This window comes from Stegodyphus dumicola, chromosome 6, assembly GCF_044657685.1.
Source record: "Stegodyphus dumicola isolate Sdum_Otavi_A_Nest chromosome 6, ASM4465768v1".
In the NCBI taxonomy this organism is placed as follows: Eukaryota; Metazoa; Arthropoda; class Arachnida; order Araneae; family Eresidae; genus Stegodyphus; species Stegodyphus dumicola.
In genome coordinates this window covers 136459342-136481873 of record NC_140773.1, presented here as the reverse complement: position 1 = coordinate 136481873, position 22532 = coordinate 136459342, and the positions used below count along the sequence as shown (strand labels likewise).

The window sequence follows — 22532 nt, the reverse complement described above, 5'->3', positions numbered from 1 at the left end:
GGCGTGATGTAATCAGCTCTCTGATTGGTTATAGAATATTTGTGCATTAATGAGCTGTAATCAGCTCCCTGATAGGTTGCTGAAAATTTGTGCATTACTGCGCCATTTTAAAATTTAATTCAGATTTTCGAATTCCTTCAAAAATATCTCCTTCAAAGATGAATGTTGTTTTTGATAAGTACCAAGAATTTTTGGTTTCGGAATCAAAAAATTGTTCTTTGAGACCTTATTTTCGCCAGCCTGGCTTTCCTAATAAAAGATTTATTTATAAATTCTTTATAAATAAATCTTTTATTAGGAAATATATATATAATATAATATATATATAAGGGTTATATATAATATATATATAACCCTTATATATATATTATATTATATAAGGGTTATAAGGGTTAGAATACTTATATATATATAAGGGTTAGAGGAAATTTATTTTAAATTTTTGAAGGAAACGTCGCTAATTGTTTCTTCAATGAAGTGCGAAAATGTAGATCACAGATGAAGACCGTTAGAAGAGCCGATTCTGAGACGGCCGTATATGATATTGTGGTCATGTTGGAAGAAATAACCGCTGTAACGGTAAGAAAATTATTAGACATTCCTCCTTTTTTACCGACAATAAACTAATTGCTGTCATTTTAGCTCTAGTGTACGAAGCGTTCTTATTTACTTATTTTAGAGTATTTAATTTAAGTAATATTTTAATTCTTTTAAACGTTGGTATGATGGTTTTTAATTCGATATTCAATTTACGTAATATTTTAATCCAATTAAACGTTGGCGCAATGTTTTTATAGTGGTATTTTTATTCTATTTCTATGCTATATGAAAGTAATAATTTAACCTTTCTTTAGTATTTTACACTCGTAGTAAATGTATTTATTCTATATAATATATATATATATATATATTATATTCTATATAACGTATTTTAAAGTATTTAAATTTAATAATATTCTAATTCTTTTAAATGTTGGATGATGTTTTTTTATTTCGATATTCAATTTCAGTAATATTTTAATCTAATTAAACGTTGGCACAATGTTTTTATAGCGGTGTTTTTATTCTCTTCTTTGCTATATGAAAGTAATAATAACCTTACTTTAGTATTTTATACTCATAGTAAATGTATTTATTTACACTTGCCTGCCATCTTAAAAAGCGACATTTTCAACAAAAAAATTAATCCATTATTTCTAACGATATTTATTTTTTTTTTTAAGTTTCGAATACTTTACTATGCGTAAAAACAGCGTTTTTCAAGATGGCTGACGTTTGTAGAAATCGCGCCAACAATTGCGCCAACGTAAATCGCCAAAAATCCATGCAACCGTCTACCAAAGTAGCACCGACGTTGCTACTTATTTTCCACTCGCCTACTTGACAACAAATTCAAAATTCAGCTAGCAGTTCTTTTTTTTTTTTTTTTTTTTCTTATTTTTATATATATAAACGCCGAGATGGCTTACACATATCAATTATCAACATAAAAATTCAATACAAATAAAAGTAAAGCATAAATAATAATTTTAAAATACTTCTTTACCACAAATATCAATTATAAATTTAAGCTGAATATTTTTAGTGTCAGCTATTTTAACAAAATCTTACACGATAAACTATAATTCTGAAACAAAGTATTAAAATTCAATAAAAGCTTTTTTAAGAAAACCAAAAGTTAATCTTTTCTTCAGAGATCAGTAGTATCCTGTTTTAACAGATTTTTGCTCGGATGCAAGTTATAGAAGCACAGAAGATAACCTTTGAATGATCTGCTTCAAATCTGGCTTTAAAACGGCAGACTTCTTACATCCATTTCTCCTTGAAATAAACAAACTCGGCAATTGGTATTAGCAAACTTGTTCTAAAAAATTCAGCAAATTTCTGGAATTAGGAGACCAGCACCGTCGAAATTGGTAATTGCACTCCTAATTTCCAGGATCTCGGCGGAACCTCCAATTAATTAAGACTATAATGTATTTTGCAGTAATTTACAAAACAGACAATCTTCTTAGTAGAACATACATTTTATTTCTAGTTCACGGTGATAGACAAATTTTATACAATTCTTAAGTGGCAAAATTTTCATACTACTCCTAGCTGGTAAAATCTTCAGAATTCTAATCTTTTAAAACAATATCTCACGTTGCTGAGTAACGGTTTTAATACAAATATGGCGTTGCCACTTCAACAATAATTATATTTATTTATTAAATAACAAGATATTACAAGGTACAAGATTTTAATTAGGATTTACTTTATTTTTTCCCCTTGCTTTGAGGAGGGGCCAAAATTTCGGGTGAACTATTATAATTAAAATGCATTGAAGTGGTTCACCGGCTAATTCTGGATACAGAAAAGCAAGGATTTTTATGGAAGAGATATAGATCACAATTGATTCAATGTTCCTCCTCCTAATGAAGTGGCATTGAAGTTGATTGAATTCCTCTTCTATTACGTTCGTGTTTCTTTAAATGTCCTTAATTTTTTTTAATTGGGATATTGCTTGTTTGAAAAGTTTTGGTTTTAACATTTTTTAAAGTCTTAATTGCATTTATAGGATTATTTGAAATCATGAATAATCATGAATTTCAATTTTTAGTCTTTGTTAAAAATTAGTTCTAAATTTCTTACTTTATGTCTTAACTGATAATTTTTCAGCAGCTTAATGCGCGAAAATACTAGGCATATTATTTTGTTCTATATATATATATATATATATATGTGTGTGTGTACATACAATATATATATATATATATATATGTTAATGTATGTATGTACAATGCAAGATAAATTAAAATAAATTAATACAATACCTTTAAAACTCCTCCCATATTCAATCATACGAAAGACACCGTATGAAAAAAAAAAAAAAAAAAAAGAAGCACAGTGTCAAACTGCACCATAAGCGCAAAAAATGCCAAAAGGGAAAAATGAAAAAGAAAAACGAAATTTACAGCTTTTGCTGCATGGTCAGCATGGGGTTAGTGCAATGACAGAAGTAAGTACTTCAGCCTATTTCTGAACCACCAAAGACATAAATTAAAGCTAAAATACTTATTCTCAGAAAATTAATCAAAATAATCTTTGTCTTTATGAATCCCAATACTACAGGCCGTAATAATACTAAAAGTAAGCATCATCAGCAAGGTTTTGGTGCAACGAAAGAACAAAATACATTATTTTCCCCTCTTATATAGTTTTGACATTTTTTGTGCCAATCATGCAGTTTGTCACTGCGGTTCTGGTTTCCTTTTTTTTTTTTTTTTTCCAGTGTGGTCAAACTGAATATAGGATCGAATTTAAACGTACTATTTTAATTTATTTTAAAGTGTTTTCTTTTATTGCCATTGGTTGTATTTGCTTTCAACGCTCAATATTAGTTTTTGCACTACTTTTTAGTTTGTATTTATTCATGTATATAAAATTATTAAATTGGAAAATTATGTAAATTAACTTAAAAAGCGTAAGATTTTGTTTTTAAATATTGTTTAATTTAGAATTAAAACTAAACAAGTAGAGAAAAAATTATGTGCTCTTAATTTTATTATGAACTTCTCAAGTTAAAATATTGGACTGATAACAGAAATTTGAGAAATAAAGTTATAAAAATTCAAATTAAATTAAGATAACATTATTAGCGGTCAACAATGCAAAATAGAAAAGTTGTATTATCATTTTCTAACGTTTATGCTATGAAGAGGAGGTATAGAAGAGGAGTATAGTTGAGAATATCTCTTCTTCCTGGCAAAATTATTTTGCTAGTGGGCGCTTAAAATTTTCTGAGGCACTCATAATTTTCAGAGGAACGGAAATTATTTATTCAGCAAATCTACATTAATGTTTATCGAAACACACATATGATATCAGAGAATTCACCAATGAAACTCTCTGAGGAAATGACGGGCTTGAAATAATTTCATTTTCATTTACTATTCTAATCGATTTCTTTGCAATCCAAACTGAAGTGGGGAGATAAAAGCTTAATCATACGAGATATTCCTATTGGATATGAGTAATGATTTCAAATGTTGTAAGAAAGGTATTTCTTTTCCTATGTTGCCTTTTCACGAGATAAGCAGTTCTTTCGAAATAAAACAATAGCAGTCATAATATTTAAACCTATTAAGTGACACTCAGTATTACTGAGCGAACACCTGAGATGCATCTGGTGGTACTTCTTGTGAAGCACCAAAGTAAGTTTTTAAAAGTGTGAACATTTTTCGAACATAATATTTTAAGTTTAGATTATATTAGTTTATATATATGCGTCTTAAGCAATTCCTTTTAAATCGAGAAAAGGTTATAACAGGCATAGAACGCTACAATTCTCTGTAATGCGCGTTTTCATAACAGTGTCTCTTTATAACGGTACCATTATCTTAATGAAATTTGTACAGTCATTAGGCTTTTTTTTAATCAGGAGAGGTGAAAAATATGCAATACCCTCGTCGGGACTTCAACCCTAAACCTTCCGAATAGGTTTCGTGTGTGTTATCGTTACACCACGAAGGCATGTTGCAAGGAAAGGAAAAATATTTTCTAAATTTCACCAAGTTGTACGTATTAAGGTATAAACCATCACAGCGGTGTCCCTTCAAAGCAATGCCGTTACCTTTACGAAGATCAGTTTTTAATTTGAAACCAGCAGCTTTCATAAAAGTTCCGTCACTCTTATGCAATCATAAAGATTTTATGATTGGCAAAACATATGATCTTTTAATCTTGCAAGTTTAATCAATATGTTAAAACTGCATCACACTACGAAGGCGTGACATATCAAGCAGCTTTTCCTAGAAATACGTTCTTTCAGAATTAGTTAGAACGAAAGATTTTTTCGTTGAGTGAAAGATCTGAGTTCCTTGCTGTGCTTTAGTATAGGTCATTCATTCAGAAAGAATGAAGAACCAGGGGACTTAGCTATGTAAAATTTCCGAAACTATTAGAAATGCTGACGAGATTCTGATGGAATTCGTTCCCGAGTCAGAAAACAACTTTTTTTGATTAACAAAATAATAATTTTAAATCAGTAATTGCAGCAATCGTTTTTTAAATAATTTATCTAATTCGCATAAATTAAACATATGTAATTTGTAATATATCCCACTTATAATTTTTAGGAACATTTGTAACTATGTTGTAGTTAGTGAATGATGTGTTTAACGTCGGATCTTATGCAGTCTGTTCGGAAGCATGTGACTTTTTGTAAATATCTATTTGTGACGAAAGTTATCCTTTAAAAACGTTCTTAATAAAGTTATGAAAAAAACATGAAAGCAGTAATTTTAGTGCTTTTAGTAATCACCACCCAAATCTATGATTTTCTGCCAACGTTTTGTTAGTATTTAAAGCCTTCGGGTCAGAAACTTGGTAACCGCTAGTCCAAAAACACATTAACCTCATTCCGGACGTCTCCTGTTCAGTGTGGAAGATAGTGTCATACATAGCTGCAAGTGGGAAAAAAATAGAAGTCCGAAGAAACAATGTCGGGGCTATGTGATGGGTGTGCCAAAAGATCCCATTCGAATTCAGCCAGTGAATGCAAACACCTGTGATCTTGCATTATCTTGATGGAGCATTACCTTTTTGCGCTAGAACTCAATTCGACGTTTTTCTTTGATAGCAACGTCAACGCGAACTATCATCTCGCTCTCGCTGTATACCTTACTGTAAGGATTTTACTTTTTTCCAGATACTCTTTGTGAATAATAAAACAGCAATCCTACCAGATCCAAAGCATGGTCTTTTTGTTAGTCAAATTGCACTTTGCGACTCTGCCGAGTGGTTCAATGGGGGCAGACCAACCCCTTTTCGGCATGTGTTGTTGAAGTAAATCCACTTTTCATCGCAAGTGATGATCTGGTCCAGAATTTCGTCCTTGTGTTGATATTCCAGCAGATTAGTGTAGGCTGAAACACATCTACCCTTATCTGCATGAGTTAGCTCGTGCGGACCCCAACGATTGAAATTGTACGTCAAGTTTATGCGATGCATAGCGCGACTAATGGACATGGCACTAACATCTAACTCCTGAGCAAGCTCTCGAGTGGCTGCATACTGATCTTCTTTTACAAGTTCTCGCAGGTAGGTCTCATCAACATCAGTATGCCGACAAGAGCGCTCTGCTTCTTGAATGTCGCAGTCTTTGTTTTTGAACTTTCGGTACCAAACCTTCAGAGTGTCATATGATACAGCATTTAGTACCTAAAGCTATACACATGATTTGGTGACATTCTGCAGCTGACTTTTCGCAACAGAATTGGAAGTAAATGATGGCTCTAATCTGGTAGCGTGATAGTTCCATTTCAGACACCTTGTACTTACTGATAACGATAGCTTTTACAAATTTCGCAACACAGTATTCTAAAGCAAGTCCCTTTCTTTCAAATGCCAAAAATCGTTTGACAAACTATCATTAAGCACGTCAACGCGAACCGTTTGCGCAGATGGTATTTGCGGTGGCGGGAAACTTTCATTCGATATTTTTTATGTTTTCCTTTTTTAGAATTTATTTGAAATTCTTAATTGTTAACTTTTCTTTGAAGAGTAGATTCTAATGTGAAGTTTTCGGACAGCAGGTTATTTTTTCGTGCATTATTTAAAATGATTTTGTTTACATAAGAGGAGCATTGTGGGGCATTCTAAGTGATAGTTAATAGTTTTAATTAATTTGAAGACAGGCAGAGCAAAATGCCTCTAAGACTGGCCTTTTTATCGTTTACATCAAAATTACGTTCTTAAATCATTTATGATTGCAGAAATTTAATATCTTGTCCATTTGAAGGAAGGACTGTTAAATATTATTCACAGGATAGTATTCTGTAGTATCTAAATCTTGCGTGTTGTAAATGACAAGCGGGAAAGTACTAAATGATTAACATTGGGATTCATAACGATCTTGCAAATGGTTCTAGGAAAAAAGCCCACAGGAATAATGCTCACAGAAAAATGCTCACAGGTATAAATGCTCACAGGAAAAAAGCCCATTCAGAAATATGCCCACATAGAAAAAAGCTCACATGAGAAATATCCCTACATTGATGAATGAATAATTAATCGACTTGAACATCGTTCACCTACTTGAATTTTCTAAAGAAAAATGATTTAAATTATCAAAACATCCATGGTATATATTTCAAAAACATTATAACCTATGTGTAGATTCAGTTGCTACATAAGATTAAGAAATGGGCCGTTTTGAATAAAAGGGAGAGGAAAAAGGAACTAAACATGAAACAGAATTATCAGTAAAAATTTATTATAATTTTAATTGTTAAAAAAATAAAAAAATATAAGTTACACATTTTTTAATATAAACATTTAGAAGAATAATAAATAATGAATGAGAATTTAGAATGATTATTTTATTTAAATTACTTAAAATATTTAATTTTATCATCGATTTCATCACAGTTTCTTACATGATTCACGATTACCAAATGTAAGTTTTTCAGGTTTTCTTTTTTTTACTTCAGTATATCCTGTATTTAGATTTGCTAATAACAAACGTTGAGAGGTTCTTTTTTCAGTCCGTCAAATAAAAACCACATACTGGGATGGCTACAATTAAATAATGAATTTAGTGCGTTATGAGAGCCTTCGCAACAATTTGTGGTTTTAGGAGATTTTTCGAAGGCTGCTTCATAATGTTCAACTGAGAGGCATCATCAAAGTGCCTAAAAATGTTAATTTTATTTCTAAAATTTTAAATTTCTGCAGAAATTTAACAACTTTTTGGGGCTCAGAACTTGAATAACTACCTTCAAACATCAATTTCTATAGATACACATCAAAAGTATGCAAAAATAGAGTAAAAAAACAAAAATTAATTATTAGCAGTTACAGAGAAAAAAAAATGTCGTACAGGGGCAGTGGTATAAAATATTGCAGTACATGCAAAATTTTACTACAGTTTTCATGCTTTTATTTATCGCCCCTGAAAAGGTTAATGTGAGCATTTGTCCATGTGAACCTATTTCAGGTGAGCTTTTTTCCATGTTAGCATATTTCTAAGTGAGCATTTTCCCTTGTGAGCTTTTTTCTATGTGGGCATATTTCCTTGTGGGCTTATTTCCTTGTGGGCTTTTTTCCTGTGAGCTTCTATACCTGTGAGCATTATTCTGTGAGCATTTTTCCGGTCACCCTTGCAAATGGGCAACTTAGCATTAGTAGACAGAAGGGAGTGCGGGCAAATAAATCGCCTTTTAAGACGAGGAACTTCTAGATAATACACTAAATATAGAGAGGAAATATGATTATAGGTAAATTTTAAAAAGGGGGTCATGTAAACATAATACAATAAAAAGGAAATCATAAGCAACCACTGATACTTCAAGGTGATCATCCCCACAAAAGATCAAAAGCATCTGAACCCTTGGGTGGTCGTTTTAGAGAAGTTCACTGCATATTCACTGACAAAGTTAGTTTCTCTTTACATTCAATTTTTAGATTACTGACTCTTGCATTAGAAAAATTTGTTCATTGCTCAAAAACGGCCCACCAGCGGCCGAGCGAGAAAAGCCGCTGAACACTAGCTGTTCGGTCCAAGTCCGAATCCCGGCGAACAAGCTGGCTGCATGGGAGTTTTCGTGGTTTTCCGCATGAATAACGTAGATACGAGCCAGTTACCGTTAAATGTCCTCCACGAGACATCCCACCCTATCCGTGTATAGCAAAATGGTTAAAGCAAGTGAAAAATTAAAAAAAAAAAAATCTTAAAGACCTTATTCTTAATTACTCGGCCACTGGTAGGCAGTATGTTAGGAAAAGAAAAATTTTAGAAAATTTCATTGCTAATGATTGCCGAAATCTACTTACCGGCATTTGAATATATTTCTTTCATCATCAATTGTAATCATCCCATCTTGTGTTTGGCGCGTTATAATCATCTCTGGTTTTTGCGCCATAATCACTCACTCATTCACTCACTCACTCGAATATATTTCTCAAACCTAGTTCTCCTAAAATTATTCAAACTATCTTCAGTCGGTAAATTAGATTTTTTTTCAGCCTTTAATACTTTTAATTCCAGTTCTGTTTTCCTATCTACTGAAAAATTTTTATCGCATGATTTTGACGTCAAAAGCATCACAGCCTTATCTTACCATTTTCACGATACTCTACGTTGCTTTAGATTACTTTTCTTTAGAAAATCTTCCACGAAGGTATGGCTTCCTTTCAGCAGATATCCCTGGAGAAATCCTATTTTTGTTCAGAAAACTACAAAAGATCTCACAAATATATAGTCTAATGAGACTAAATGTTTTTTACAAATCACCAGAAGCTGCTTCTTCAGAAGAATTTCAATTTAATTCTTCCATTTTAAAAATTCTTTACTACATTTTCATTACCAGAGTATTGTACCGTATTTTACCTCGGCGTATCGCTAGGATTGCACCGTACCGCAGGAATGTCATCCGACTAGCCATCCAGAATATTAGTTGCATTTGAGAGGTGATAGATAATTGTCCATACGTAGAATATGAGAAGTGTTTTAAGTATATCTCTTCAAATAATAACTGCAATCTAAATAGTTACAGTTAAATTCCACTTTTCATTTCTATTTAATCGAAGCTCCGCATTATTCTCGAAACTATTCGAAAGCATTATACACTAATTTTCTTCTAAAAGTTTTGCCGCTTAGCCTGTATAGTGGTTAGTGACACTGACTGCCGTAACGATGGGCCCCAGTTTGAGTCCCGAAGAAGACATGGATGTTTTTAAGCGTATAGTGCCTATGCGTCAATGGGGTACCTGAAACAAAAGGCGAGTTCTCTCGAAGTGATTGAGCACGAAAATTGTACTTCTGACTTATTTTTAATCGAGAGACTGAGGAATGTTACGACCTTTCAGATTTTAAATTACGTCCAAAGAGGCATTTTCTTAACATTTTGTGTCTTACCTTTCTTTGTTAAATATCATGTTCTTCTCACTTAAACCATAAAATTCAGTTCAAGAGCAATATCACAAAATAATTTTAAATTGAGCACATCCTTTCGAATTTCAGATATACACTCTCAGGTATACAGATATACAGCCACTGCCTCGCTTTGAAATCCTTGTGTTTGTTAGTCAGAAATTTGTTAAAGTTTTACAAAATATGAAATCGATAATAAAACAAATTTCAAATTTGGGCTTCCAGATGCCCGTATTTGCAATAGGATTACGTCATTCAAAATTGGTTTGGTTTTGGTTTATTTAATTATGGCAAAGCACACTAGGGCTATCTGCCTAAGGGGAGGGATGCCTTCGTCGAGGACTTTCTAAGGAAAACTGACTCGTATACAAGTTACACATGGGGAAATCCACGAAAACGCCCATGCAGTCAGCCCATTCGCGGTATTCGAACCTCGGACCGAACTACCGGTGCTCAGCGACTTTACCACTCGGCCGCTGGTGGGCCCATTCAAAATTGGATGGCTCTAGGTACCGTTGTTTTATCGCAATGCGAAAAACATACATACATTTCTGCAGATTCATCATTATTTACTCTCTTCAAATATAATACAGGGCGATAATACTTGGTGGAAACAGTTTGAAAAGTGATACAGCCTTCATCGCAGCATTTCAACGCAAAATGCCAAAACGAAAACAATAGTCCCTCAAGGACAAAGCCCCTTTGGACTACAGAGAGAGAGGAACAGTTATAAAAGATGAGGGGAAGAAGACATCTAAATTTCTTTTGAAATGTTTAAAAGGATGGCACTTGTTAAGTTCAGTGTAAAACAAGCCTTCATGTTTATAATAATAGGAACTGATGTTTTTATTTTTAAAATTTATGATTCTTAATTGATACATAATAAATATCGTACGACAAAAATAAGTGAGAACTTGTAATTTTTTAACTTGACATTATTTTCATAAAAATGGCGGGGGGGTTGAAAGTGTTACCTTATAAACTGACAAAATTCTTACACACCATATCTGAAATGGTTGAAATCTTTCATTTAATCCGAGTTCAACTTATTCAAAGAATATCGTGTCACATTATCTGGTAAATGGTTTTGAACAATAAGTAAATAAGCCGCATGGTGTCCGTGTAATCCTCTTCTAGACGGCTTACAAAATGTATTGTTACTTTTATTAAATGTGGACTTCCTCATATGTGTATGTTTTCTTATTTGGTTCCGATAACATTGCAGAGGTACTGCATTAATTCAATTCACAGACATAAATAGCGTATTGCTGAAAACTGATTTTATTGAACTTGTTGCTTCAGAGTATTTTCATTAGCTTTTAAGCCTAAAATGCGGGGACATAAATATTTTAATTTATATATTTTCGAAATAGCATTTTGAATTTCCTGTGAGTTGAAATGCTTATGTGCTGTAATATTGTGTTTGACTAGGGTTGTTCTATCTACAAAAGTTTTCGCAAGATTAATTTAAAAAATATTTAATTACTCATTCGCACAACCTGTGTTTATTACACCATAATGTATTTTTAAATATTAGCTAAATAAAATTTATTACGTCACCTAAGTTAATATACTTCTTAAACTGGCTTCCACTAACCCAATTTATTATAATGATTCAACTATAATTATCATTTATTTATAATTAAAGACATTTTGCTTTTTTTTTTTTTTTTTTTTTTTTTATTGATGTGTATGTATCTTCTACATAAACATCCTGTTAAGTACAACTTAAATTTTGCGTCCGAAATTTCAATCATTAAAAGGACGAAATGGAAGGTCATTGAACGTTCTCATTCGAAAATGGATAGAAAGAAGCGATTGGATAAGTCTCTTTGTGACCTCCACAATTAATCCCTCTTGTGGTGTGCAACTAATGGCTACGTATACCTGGTCCGTGCTAACCTCTCAAAGTTCACTGACCGCCAATAATTACTGTAGCCTTCTGGACGAAGGTGGGAAAAAACTTCGCAAAAAAGAACAGAAAGCTCCTTTCCCCTTGCAGTCGAATCCGACTGTCCCGTCATGCACCGCGAGGTTGTTCCGCGTTCGTGATTCGCTTTGAAAGAGAAATCCGCCGAAAAACCGCCGACTGGCAAGCAATGAAACTTTTTTTTTTTCAATGGACGAATTTCTATACGACTTCTTTCATTTCCTAATCCCCCAACATCTTTTTTTTAAGTTACATCTGCACATGCGCGGAACTGTGTCGAACATGATAGATGGTCTTTTGAAAGGGTTCTAGTTTCACCGAAAATCTCACAATCTGGCTCGATGATAGGATGTATTACTGTTTTGTTGACTTTCCTTGAGATGGAACAGCAATATAAATGCTGAAAACAGAAGTAAATATTTTTTCTGAAAAGGTTCGAAGAAGGATGTGGCAAGACTTGCTTTTCTTTATGCCTCCTGTTCCTTCATGTGGGACGTAAAAGCTTTTAACCTGTAAAACGGTTTAAAATTAAAATAAAAGCCTTTTTAAAAATTTTTATGGAATGGAGTTTTCGTCTTTAGTTTTAAAAATATTTCTATAAATATTCGTGTTAGTGCCACTGGTTAATCATCTGCAAAAGACTTAGGATTAAATAACAATCATATTGTTATAGGATTGGGAAGAAAGTAATTTCCGTTTGCAGATATAGACAACATTATGTTCATTTTGTTATTCTTCTGTCAATCTTCTATGCATATTTTTTTCTCTTTTGAGATTTGGCAGCTGACACTTTTAAATTGCTTCATTGTAATTCCGTGTATTTTTCTTTACAGATGTTAGTTTACAGTTAATTTTAATACAGCGTTCAAAAATAATATTTTTGGCATATTTTACTTTTTTATTTTCATAAAGGCAAGAAAGCGGCTGAGGCTCACAAAGAGATATGTGACATTTATGGTATTTTTTGCTGAACAGAATGCAAGCATCAGAATAATTGGTTTAAAAAATTTCGTCTTGAAGATTTTTCTCTTGAAGTTGTCCAACGCTCTGGCTGAATTTCTGAACTTGATCATGATAAAATTAAAACTATAATTGAATCGAATCGTCATATAACTGCGCGAGGGATTGCAAAAAGGTTAAATGTATGACGCACGTGAATTCACAATTATATAAGACAGCTTAGACTCATTAAGAAGCTCGAATTTCTGTTCCACATGAACTGAAAGAAAATCTCTTAACACAAGGAATCAATATTTGCGGTACGCATTTCAAACGTAATGCAATCGATCCTTTTTTGAAACGATTTATCACTGGTGATGAAAAATGAATCGTCTACAATAACATTAATCGGGAAGATCATGGTCCATGAATCAGCAAAAATTATATCGAAATCTACTAAACTGTATCAGAAAAAGATCATGCTGTCAATCTGGTGGGGTTACAAAAGTATTGCGTATTTTGAGCTGCTTTCAAGCAACCAAACGACGACCTCAGGTGTTTCCTGCAAACAACTTATGAAACTGGAGTAAGAAATCAAGGAGAGGCCAGAACTGACAAATCGCAAAGGAATCGTGCTCTACCACTACAACAGTGCGAGGCCTCACATATTTTTAGCAATACATACAAAATTACTGGAGCTCGTGTGGGAAGTGATATTGTCAGGACTAGTATATCTTTTGACTTGTTTAGGGAACATGATGCGTCCTGAATAGGAACAGGGAGCTTACTAAAGCTATGTTCAAGTATGTGTGGAATGTAGGACACAAGCAGGAAGAGTTTACTTTATAAGGAATTTCTCCCACTTTCCTAGCGAGCCTTCGTGGTGTAGTGGTTCTGCACACTGGGCCGGTATTCCAGAGGTCCGTGGTTCGATTCCCGGCTAAGGCCTTTGCATATTTTTCATCTTTTCTGCTTCCAATTAACCTAATGACTCCATAACTTTATTCTCTATAAGATTACAGGTGTTCCCGCATTTTGGGATACAAAGACCAACCACTTGTGGTCTTAAATAAGAGCTAACTTTGAATTAGTTTCCAAATGCCTAAAACTAAGACTGGCCTTTTTAAAAGGTTACGTGTGTGGTACGCAAACTGCCGAAACTACAATACGTTTTAAATATCAAGAGGATTAAACCTCTGGCCTTAAAGGCAAGCAGCAGCTGATTGAAAACTCGTACAGAATGCAGTGGTAAGGCGGCTCACTTTCCCTCTCGTTCTCTAACTCTTGGCAAAAAGCCACAACTTAAATACTTGGGCGTTAGCAAGTACAATTTGCATAAACAAGTTAACACATTTAATTCTGGCCGGAAGTGGAAAATAAGAAGTGATAGTATAGTTTTGAAATAAAATAAACGTTAGTAAAACTTAAGATCCTTACAATATCGCCCTCGCAAATTGCCCCGAACATGCACCATCGGATTATCATTTATTTCGAAATTTTCAAAGTTTCTTAAATGGTAACTATTTCAATAATAATGATGACCTTAAATCGCCCTTGGCTGAGCTCGTTACTGATAAAGACCAGAAGTTTTATGTTGCTTTATGAGCGCGGAATCATGAACTTACCTTGGTTGATGGTAAAAGCTCGTCGAACAGAATGGAATGTATTTGACTGATTAAAGTTCATTTCTTGAATATAAAAAATTGAGTTTTATTACACACTAAAAAAAACCGCAATTACTTTTTCGCCAACCCTACAATTTAGTTATTATAGAATTCCGGAGAGATATGTTATATTTGTTCCATGCAATCTACTTAATTAAAAGAGCTGAAAGGATTGTTTTTTTAGTGCCGGAAAATCTTTGGGAGGCATCATTAACATTTCTAATTGAATATAATATAATGAACTCAACTGGCTTCAGCGGGTTCAGTATACACAGCATGGCACACAATACATATTTCATTTTCCACATTTCTCGTGGAACGTTCAAGTTCGTGTATCATTAATTCCCTTTAACATTCTTTCCAACAATTCTAATGTGCTCCACTCAAAGACCTCTTTTAAGGCCTGATGGCCATCTAAGCTCAATAAGCCTAGGCATATGATTCACATAGTCTAGGTAAAAAAGCCTTAGCCTGAGATTTTAGAGACCCCCTAAATATGTGCAGAATTAGCAGGTTTTTAGGAAAAAGGGAAACATGAGAAATGCTGTATCGTCACCGGGATTACCTACTCGAAGAAATTTAAGTAATGACGAATTATCGCTTGCAAATTTTAGTTTGGGCGCTACTGTTAGGCTTTCAGAAGCGAGAAATGTGGAAAATGAAATATGTATTCAGTGGAATTCTAGCTTCTGAACTTCCTGTTGCCAACTAGGCATGCTAACTCCTTAGATTACAAGAGCACGCACGGGGAAACACAATAACTCTTTAAAAAAACATGCTATAATTTCTCATAATTATGTTTACAAATCACAAACATACACACCAAAAGCGAAGGAGCCTCTCTGAAAGAAAATTATGAAAGCTATACCTAACTCTACTATCTTAATCGGGTTCTGATCTTACATAATTCATGTTTCATCTGATTACGTAGTATTAAGTATCAGTTGCACAACAATAAACGGACATTTACGCCTGATGCCTTAGCCGTATGAAATAATTTTATTTTATTTCATAACTTTAAAATATACTCCATACCGATTATGTAGAACTATAGGACTTCATGGACATATATGCACCCATAACGGAAATGTAAATTATGCGAGTATATTAAATTCAATGTCATTAACAGGTTACAGTGAACCCCTTTGTGGCAACTATTTTTAAAAGTGACCAGTATAAATGACAGCAGAAATAAACAAAGGTACTGAAAATCACCTCTCTTGAGATGACTAAAATAGTCCGAATAATAATTTCGGACAAAATAGTCCGAAACCGTGGCTGATGGATAGAAAGAGTTATTTTCATTCAATAGTGTTGAACTTGTCATGGCAAGAACAAGAACGCATAAATTCTACAGGAGAATCATATTTAGAAGTTTGGCCCACAGTGGATGAATAAATTAGAGCGGGGAGTATTAGTTATTCGACTTGGATATGAATCCTTGGGTGGGAAAGATGCATAGACTTTTCCCAATTCTTCTCATATTTCGATGTGAACATAAACAAGGTTTTTTTAGAAAGTCTTCTACTAAATCACCCTTTACCCTAAGCAGATAATCTTTGCTTGCTTTGACCCGGCTTATTAAAGAAACAAGTGAAGAAACTTAAGGAAATCTAAAAAATGTTTTGAACACATTGAAAATTAGGTATTTAATTCTTGTAAGAAATTACATAGATGAATGGGCACAGCCATGACAATATTTATTACAACTGCCGTGACAAAAACCATCGTTTTGGAATTCTTTTGCTGTTAATAAGATAGCCAACACGGAAATCATAGTTTAAGTATTAATAACAATGGTAGCTGTAAAATGGCTGATAGACGTTGCAGCAGCAGGTAAGTTCATAACAGGAAGCACGATACTTCTTCAACCAATGCCCAAAATGGTACATGATTAAAGCTGCTTGAAAAGAGCCATCGGGAATCATTTAAGGTTCTACTGACCAATAACTTAACTAACTAGTACACTATATTAAACCCTATTACGTATGACCCCCCCCAAAAAAAACTGTTTGTTATGCATAGTATAGTGGGGCGAATATGAGTTAGGTGACTAATTTGTTATCATCTAAAACTGACAAGCTAACAAACCTTTTTAATAGGAAGGGGAAATAAACTGAGTGCTGATTAACTTATAGAACTTTATCAATCTAAATCCAGGGCTAACCTCCAATCCAAGCATGGAAGACAGCACACTACACTAGGGAGAAGGGACTCCCAGACTCAGGCTTAGAGAAGCCCGTACACAGTTATGATGCGCCAACCGCTAAAGGTTATCCAAGGAGGGATAACCCTCCTGTCAACCCAGAGGGACAAAACTGCACACAGTCAGGAGTTATGAAACGCAAGTCAAGGCAGCCGGGGCGCGTATTTTTACTTCCTCCCTAGGAAACGCAACCCGCGACTAAATTTGGGGATTTACCAGGTCTTGGCGAAATTATGACACCAAGCACATGCGCAAAAGAAAATAACGCTGTCTGTTTATGTTTCAAATTTAATTTTATAAAATTTTATTTGATGGATATTCCTACGAAGTAGTGTCTTCCATGTGTTTCAACATGCAAGACTAAATAAGAAAGAGGCTAGTTCCAGAAATAAAGAATGTTTAGCTGCTTTGCATGTCAGAATTAAAAAAATAATAATAATAAGTATACAAGATGTGATGAGTATGTAAAAAAGAATCCGTGCACTTTGATTAAAGTTTCATTTCGGCATACACATCGATGTGATGTTGCTGAAGCGTCGAATTGCTTGCGCCCAATTGATTCGGTGAAAGAAGTGTTCATCAACTACTTTCGTGCCGGTAAAATAACAATTAATAATATAATACTTTTATTCCGCTATACATCTACAGAATTCACTGTTAGTAAATACCGTCAAAATGGTGACGATAAAGGTGACGACATAGAATTGTTGTACCTAATGGGCAATATGGTTTATTACTTTTCGTCATATTCAGTACCTCATGTTTCGTACAATGAATTTTACTTAAGATATCGGCATTATTTTAATTGCCCTAGTTAAGAAGCTTTGAAGGCATTTTTTGCAACAGCTGAAAGCACATTAGATTGCAATTGCTTAGAATTAATAAGCTTGAGAATATTGATTCATCCATTACATTATGGAATAATGAATAAATTTGTATTTTCTATATGTATATTGAAATGATAGCTTCAGAAGATAAAATTATTCAGACACGATAGAAGGAAAAATCACTTAGCTAATTGATTATTTAATAATAAATTAATTGAATGTTGAAGCAATTAATAACACATAGTAACTTTTGATTTAGTAAAATTATAAATATAATCACAGACTCCTCTGATAGTAACATCAAAAACGTCTACAAAATCATTGACCAAGAGTGCACTTGGTTATGTCTGCCATTAGTTTAAACCTTGGACACATTATAGGTGACGATATGAATTTGCCCAGCTCTATCTCATTTTGAAACAATGACCAGGAGATAGATCCAAAGATTACCTACCCCGCTTCCGTTCCCATTAACTCTTGAGGACTTATTGTTCCATGCTATATACCAGGGCTTAATTTCTAAAATTAGAAGTGACGAAGGAAAGAAAAAATAAATAAATAATTAAAATAGCTAATAATTAGATAATAAACTTAAATTAATTAATTAAATTAAGAAAAATGTAAAGATAAAGAGAAATTTAATAAATTATTAAATTCATTTTGAATAGTTAAATAGGAAAAAAGTATCGGACCTCGTCTTATGTGAGGCATTGTCCGGAATTACAATTCCACTTAGATGCTAAGAAGCAGCTCAGCTAAGCTCCATCTAAGTTTAAACCCTGATTATACATAAAATGTACTATTCCAAGGGATGACAAGTATCACTCTTTTTCTGCAGCACACCAAGGAAAAAAGATAAAATGATTAAAGCTCTACTAAGGAGAATAGTGAGAATTCTAGAAAGAGTAGAGTAGCAATTTAACTGAAAAGTGTAGCTTTGAAGATAAAGATGGAAGAGTTCAAGACTACCTGATCGCGATGCCCTGTCGATGTAATTCTAGCCGTCAAGCAGAAATTTTCCCTGATTACTTTTCCTGAATACAATGTGAGAAAACTTCTTGGTACAAGTGGCAGCAGTGGTCCCCCCGTTTGGTTACATCATTCAGAAAGTCTACAGCTCTGCAGAAGGAAGTCACTAGCATGGAACGTCCACGACCAGGGTGTCACTTTTAGTTCTTTGAGGAATACAAAATTTACCCACTCTCATAAATTCATTGCATAGCCTGGAGAATAAGCCTTTGACATATAATTGGAGGCTTTTCTTTCCTCAAAATTTTAATCTCTGTGCAAGGCTTGAGTGCGATGGAAAGACAGGCTTGCATTCAGAAGTTAGAATCGGATTTTTAAGACATGTTTACTATTAAAACAAAATTTCTGTGTGAAAACTGTGGTTCACTTGCATAAAAAAAGTGCCTGAGCCCTTTTATTCAGGGCTCTTGCTGAAATTATAATTTATCTCGAAAACTGATAAACACCGAAGCAATTTAAGCTCTGCTATATACACAAATGCCACAAAGTGAAGTGAAATTTAAATGCCACCAACCTGCACCCCTTTAATTTTCATTCTAAACTTTTCAAAATAAATACAGATTTATCATATGAATACAGTGCATCAAAACAAAAATATATCTCAATTTTTTTTTTTTTTTTTTTTTTTTTTTTTGTTCATTCTTCAGAAATCTCTTATGTAATCTCAATAATTTAAAAGAAAAAATGAAATTATATCTGAACAATGGCAAGTTCTTAATTTTTAGTAGAAAGCCCACTCAATCCCTAAATATTAAAAATAAATATTTAGGATTAATAAATATTTGAAAATTTATTATTCCCAAATTATATGACTATAATAACTAAATCCTTTATGCCACTTCTCTTTTTCTGAGAGTAAATTTAAGACCTTTTACAAAGGTCTTAAATTTACTCTCAGAAAGTACTAAGGGTTGTAAAAGAAAGCATGGATTTTCATTTTTCTAGAATGAAAAAGTGAAATTATTATTTAATGTAATGACTGCAAAAATGTACGCCTTAATTTTAAGAAAGTATACTGATCTAAAACAGTCTTTTCAAAATGCTTTGATTATGTATGAAAAAAATTTTTTGTTTATTGAATATATTAATTTTAATATTTTATGCTAACCATAACACAATATAAACCTGAATTGCGAGTGCTGTGAGCAAACAGGCATAGAAATCATAGGAACAGTACACACTCAAGCAATGGTTAAGATACTACTAAATGATCCTCGTTCTTTCTGCATAAAAAAATTGCATATCTTACTATCAGATCTTTGACAACTTACGATACCAAACATAATCATTACTCAACCACCTGTAATTATAATGCACTTGTTGGCCTTTTAAATGCTAATTAATAATATATATAAATTTAAACAAATTTAAATTCTTAACAAATACGTATAAAAGTAAAAAAGCAAATTTAAATTCTAAAAAAAAGAAAAAAGCCAAAATTTAAAATAATTTTTAAAAAAATGTGCAAACATGTAAAAGATTTAATTCTCGAACTAATCTACAATATCATTTAAATTCAGAAGCATAAGCAAATCAAGTGCATAATCTATCCATGAAAATAAATCTACTAATTTAATAAATTAAAATTAAATTAAATAATTTTAAAAATGCATATGTGAATGACCGTAGAGTAGGCAGGAGACAGACTTATCAAGGGGAAGTTGCCTCCAAACCTAACTCTCCAATCATTTAATTCGTGTTTCGTCATTCATGCAGGCAAGGGTAAAAGTCAAAACCAAAAGTAATTCCAATAAAGTGGTACCCTTAGAAATTAACATTTAAGTATTAACATTTAAGAATTAAAGTTCAAAAAGGAAAATACTAATGAAGTCTTTTGAGTAACAAGCAAGTAAAGTCAAAAATTAAACTTTTTCTTAAAAAATTAAATTTTTTAAAAATTAATTTTTTATAAAATAAATCTAGAAACCAATGTATTTTAGAAAGCCTTGTCTACAGAAACTTCCCCTACACGAATATGCATATCAATAAAAAGAAACTTTAATTCTTAAATGTTAATACTTAAATGTTAATTTCTAAGGGTACCACTTTATTGGAATTACTTTTGGTTTTGACTTTTACCCTTGCCTGCATGAATGACGAAACACGAATTGAATGATTGGAGAGTTAGGTTTGGAGGCAACTTCCCCTTGATAAGTCTGTCTCTTGCCTACTCTACGGTCATTCACATATGCATTTTTAAAATTATTTAATTTAATTTTAATTTATTAAATTAGTAGATTTATTTTCATGGATAGATTATGCACTTGATTTGCTTATGCTTCTGAATTTAAATGATATTGTAGATTAATTCGAAAATTAAATCTTTTACATGTTTGCACATTTTTTAAAAATTATTTTAAATTTTGGCTTTTTTTCTTTTTTTAGAATTTAAATTTGCTTTTTTACTTTTATACGTATTTGTTAAGAACTTAAATTTGTTTAAATTTAAATTTCATTCCTTGCAGCAATGGCGCAAAGAATATTTAATTAAATATGTATTTAAATAATTTTTTAAATTCAATTCAATTTATTCTTATGAAATAATAATATATATATATATATATTATTAATTAGACTGTGCATTTGTTACATCATTTTATATTTTAATTTGTTTAAATATAATTTGAAAGGTTCCCCTCCTAATCCGAGAACCTTTTTCCATTTAAATTAATGGTAAATAGTCCTTTGACATATACCATTTGGTTTATAAAAATGTTCAATGAAAGATTGCTTTCATTACGTATTAAAAAATCTGATTTTAATTAAAATTTGAAAATTGTTCTGTAATTTTATCAGCTTGACACTATTAATTAAAATAATTGCCATAATTTTTAAACTTTAAATTTCAAGATAGTTATTTCTTGTAAGTGCGTAGTGCATATTAATAGCATATAACCTAAAATAGTAACAATATGCCAAACTTATGGCGTATATAATCCTTGCTGTATAATAAGAGGGGGAAAAATATCAAAAACAAGACTCAAAATATTTTTATTCTTTTAAAATGAGATATATTTCTTGCAAAAGAGGTAGCACATAAAATTGTCGTTTTGTCAATGTAATTAATATTTAAACGCTACAATTGTCAAATTACTTAGCTGACACATTAGAAATAATTTTTCTCTTGCAGTAAATGCTTCTATATTGTAAATCTTATGTCGATTAAGAATTCTCTTAACCTGTTCAATGTCCATACGATTGCCATTAACACCAATTTGCTGGCATGATAAATGCTTCTATATATTTTTTAACAATTTTCATAAAAATTAAAATTTGTAAGAAATAATTTCCAACATTTAGGAGTTTTCACTGTTGTAGTTTAAATCAGAAATCAACTAGGATTTGATAAAATAACATTTATTAACAGACTTCAGAAACAAGCATGAGACATACCTAGATATAAAATGGTTAAAAAAATTTCTGCATATAATTGTTCCAATGAACAACTGTATTGCATATTACAAAACTCAACTGAGGTCAGTCCATGGTACCAATGGTACATAAATTTTACAGCTCCAAGAAAATTTAGATGCGATCCTTTAAATCAAGTGCGAGATCTGAGACTTTTTTCTGGGCAAGATCTAAGATTGAAATGTTATTTTGGCGTATAGTAATTGGTAAAACACATCATTTCAGGATTATTTTTATAAAATTTTCAGCTATGAGGAATCCCTTTTTTCTGTAGTAATTTCACTGCTTCCTCCTTTTTTTTTTTTTTTTTTTTTTTTTTTTTGTAAATCCCAGGCTACTTTGCTATTGAACAAGAATTTCTATCTATAGAATTAAAGAGAAAGTGTTTTCACAAAAAATTAAACAAGTTCCATTGAAATAAATGCTTAATAAAGCAAACAAATAAATAATGAGCTTTTCTTTTTTGTACATTTTGATTCCCTTTAGGTCATACATACTTTGTTAGTTCATAAATCCCCATTTCATATTTTTAATTTTATAATTAACATCTTACTGCATTTAAACTTAAGATCTAATATGCAGCAAAATCCCAAATCTGAAATTGCCAATG

The 22532-nt window shown here is 32.2% G+C and overlaps 1 protein-coding gene across 1 annotated transcript in view; it reads left to right on the top strand.

Moving 5' to 3' along the window:
• The first annotated feature begins 4087 nt into the window (after window positions 1-4087).
• The window catches only part of LOC118200371 (suppressor of cytokine signaling 2-like), a 242149-nt gene continuing 223704 nt past the window's right edge, over window positions 4088-22532 (top strand). Inside the window, exon 1 of the mRNA XM_085818913.1 lies at window positions 4088-4196. The gene's annotated coding sequence lies outside the window, so the exon portion shown is untranslated. The remainder of the gene's footprint in view (window positions 4197-22532) is intronic.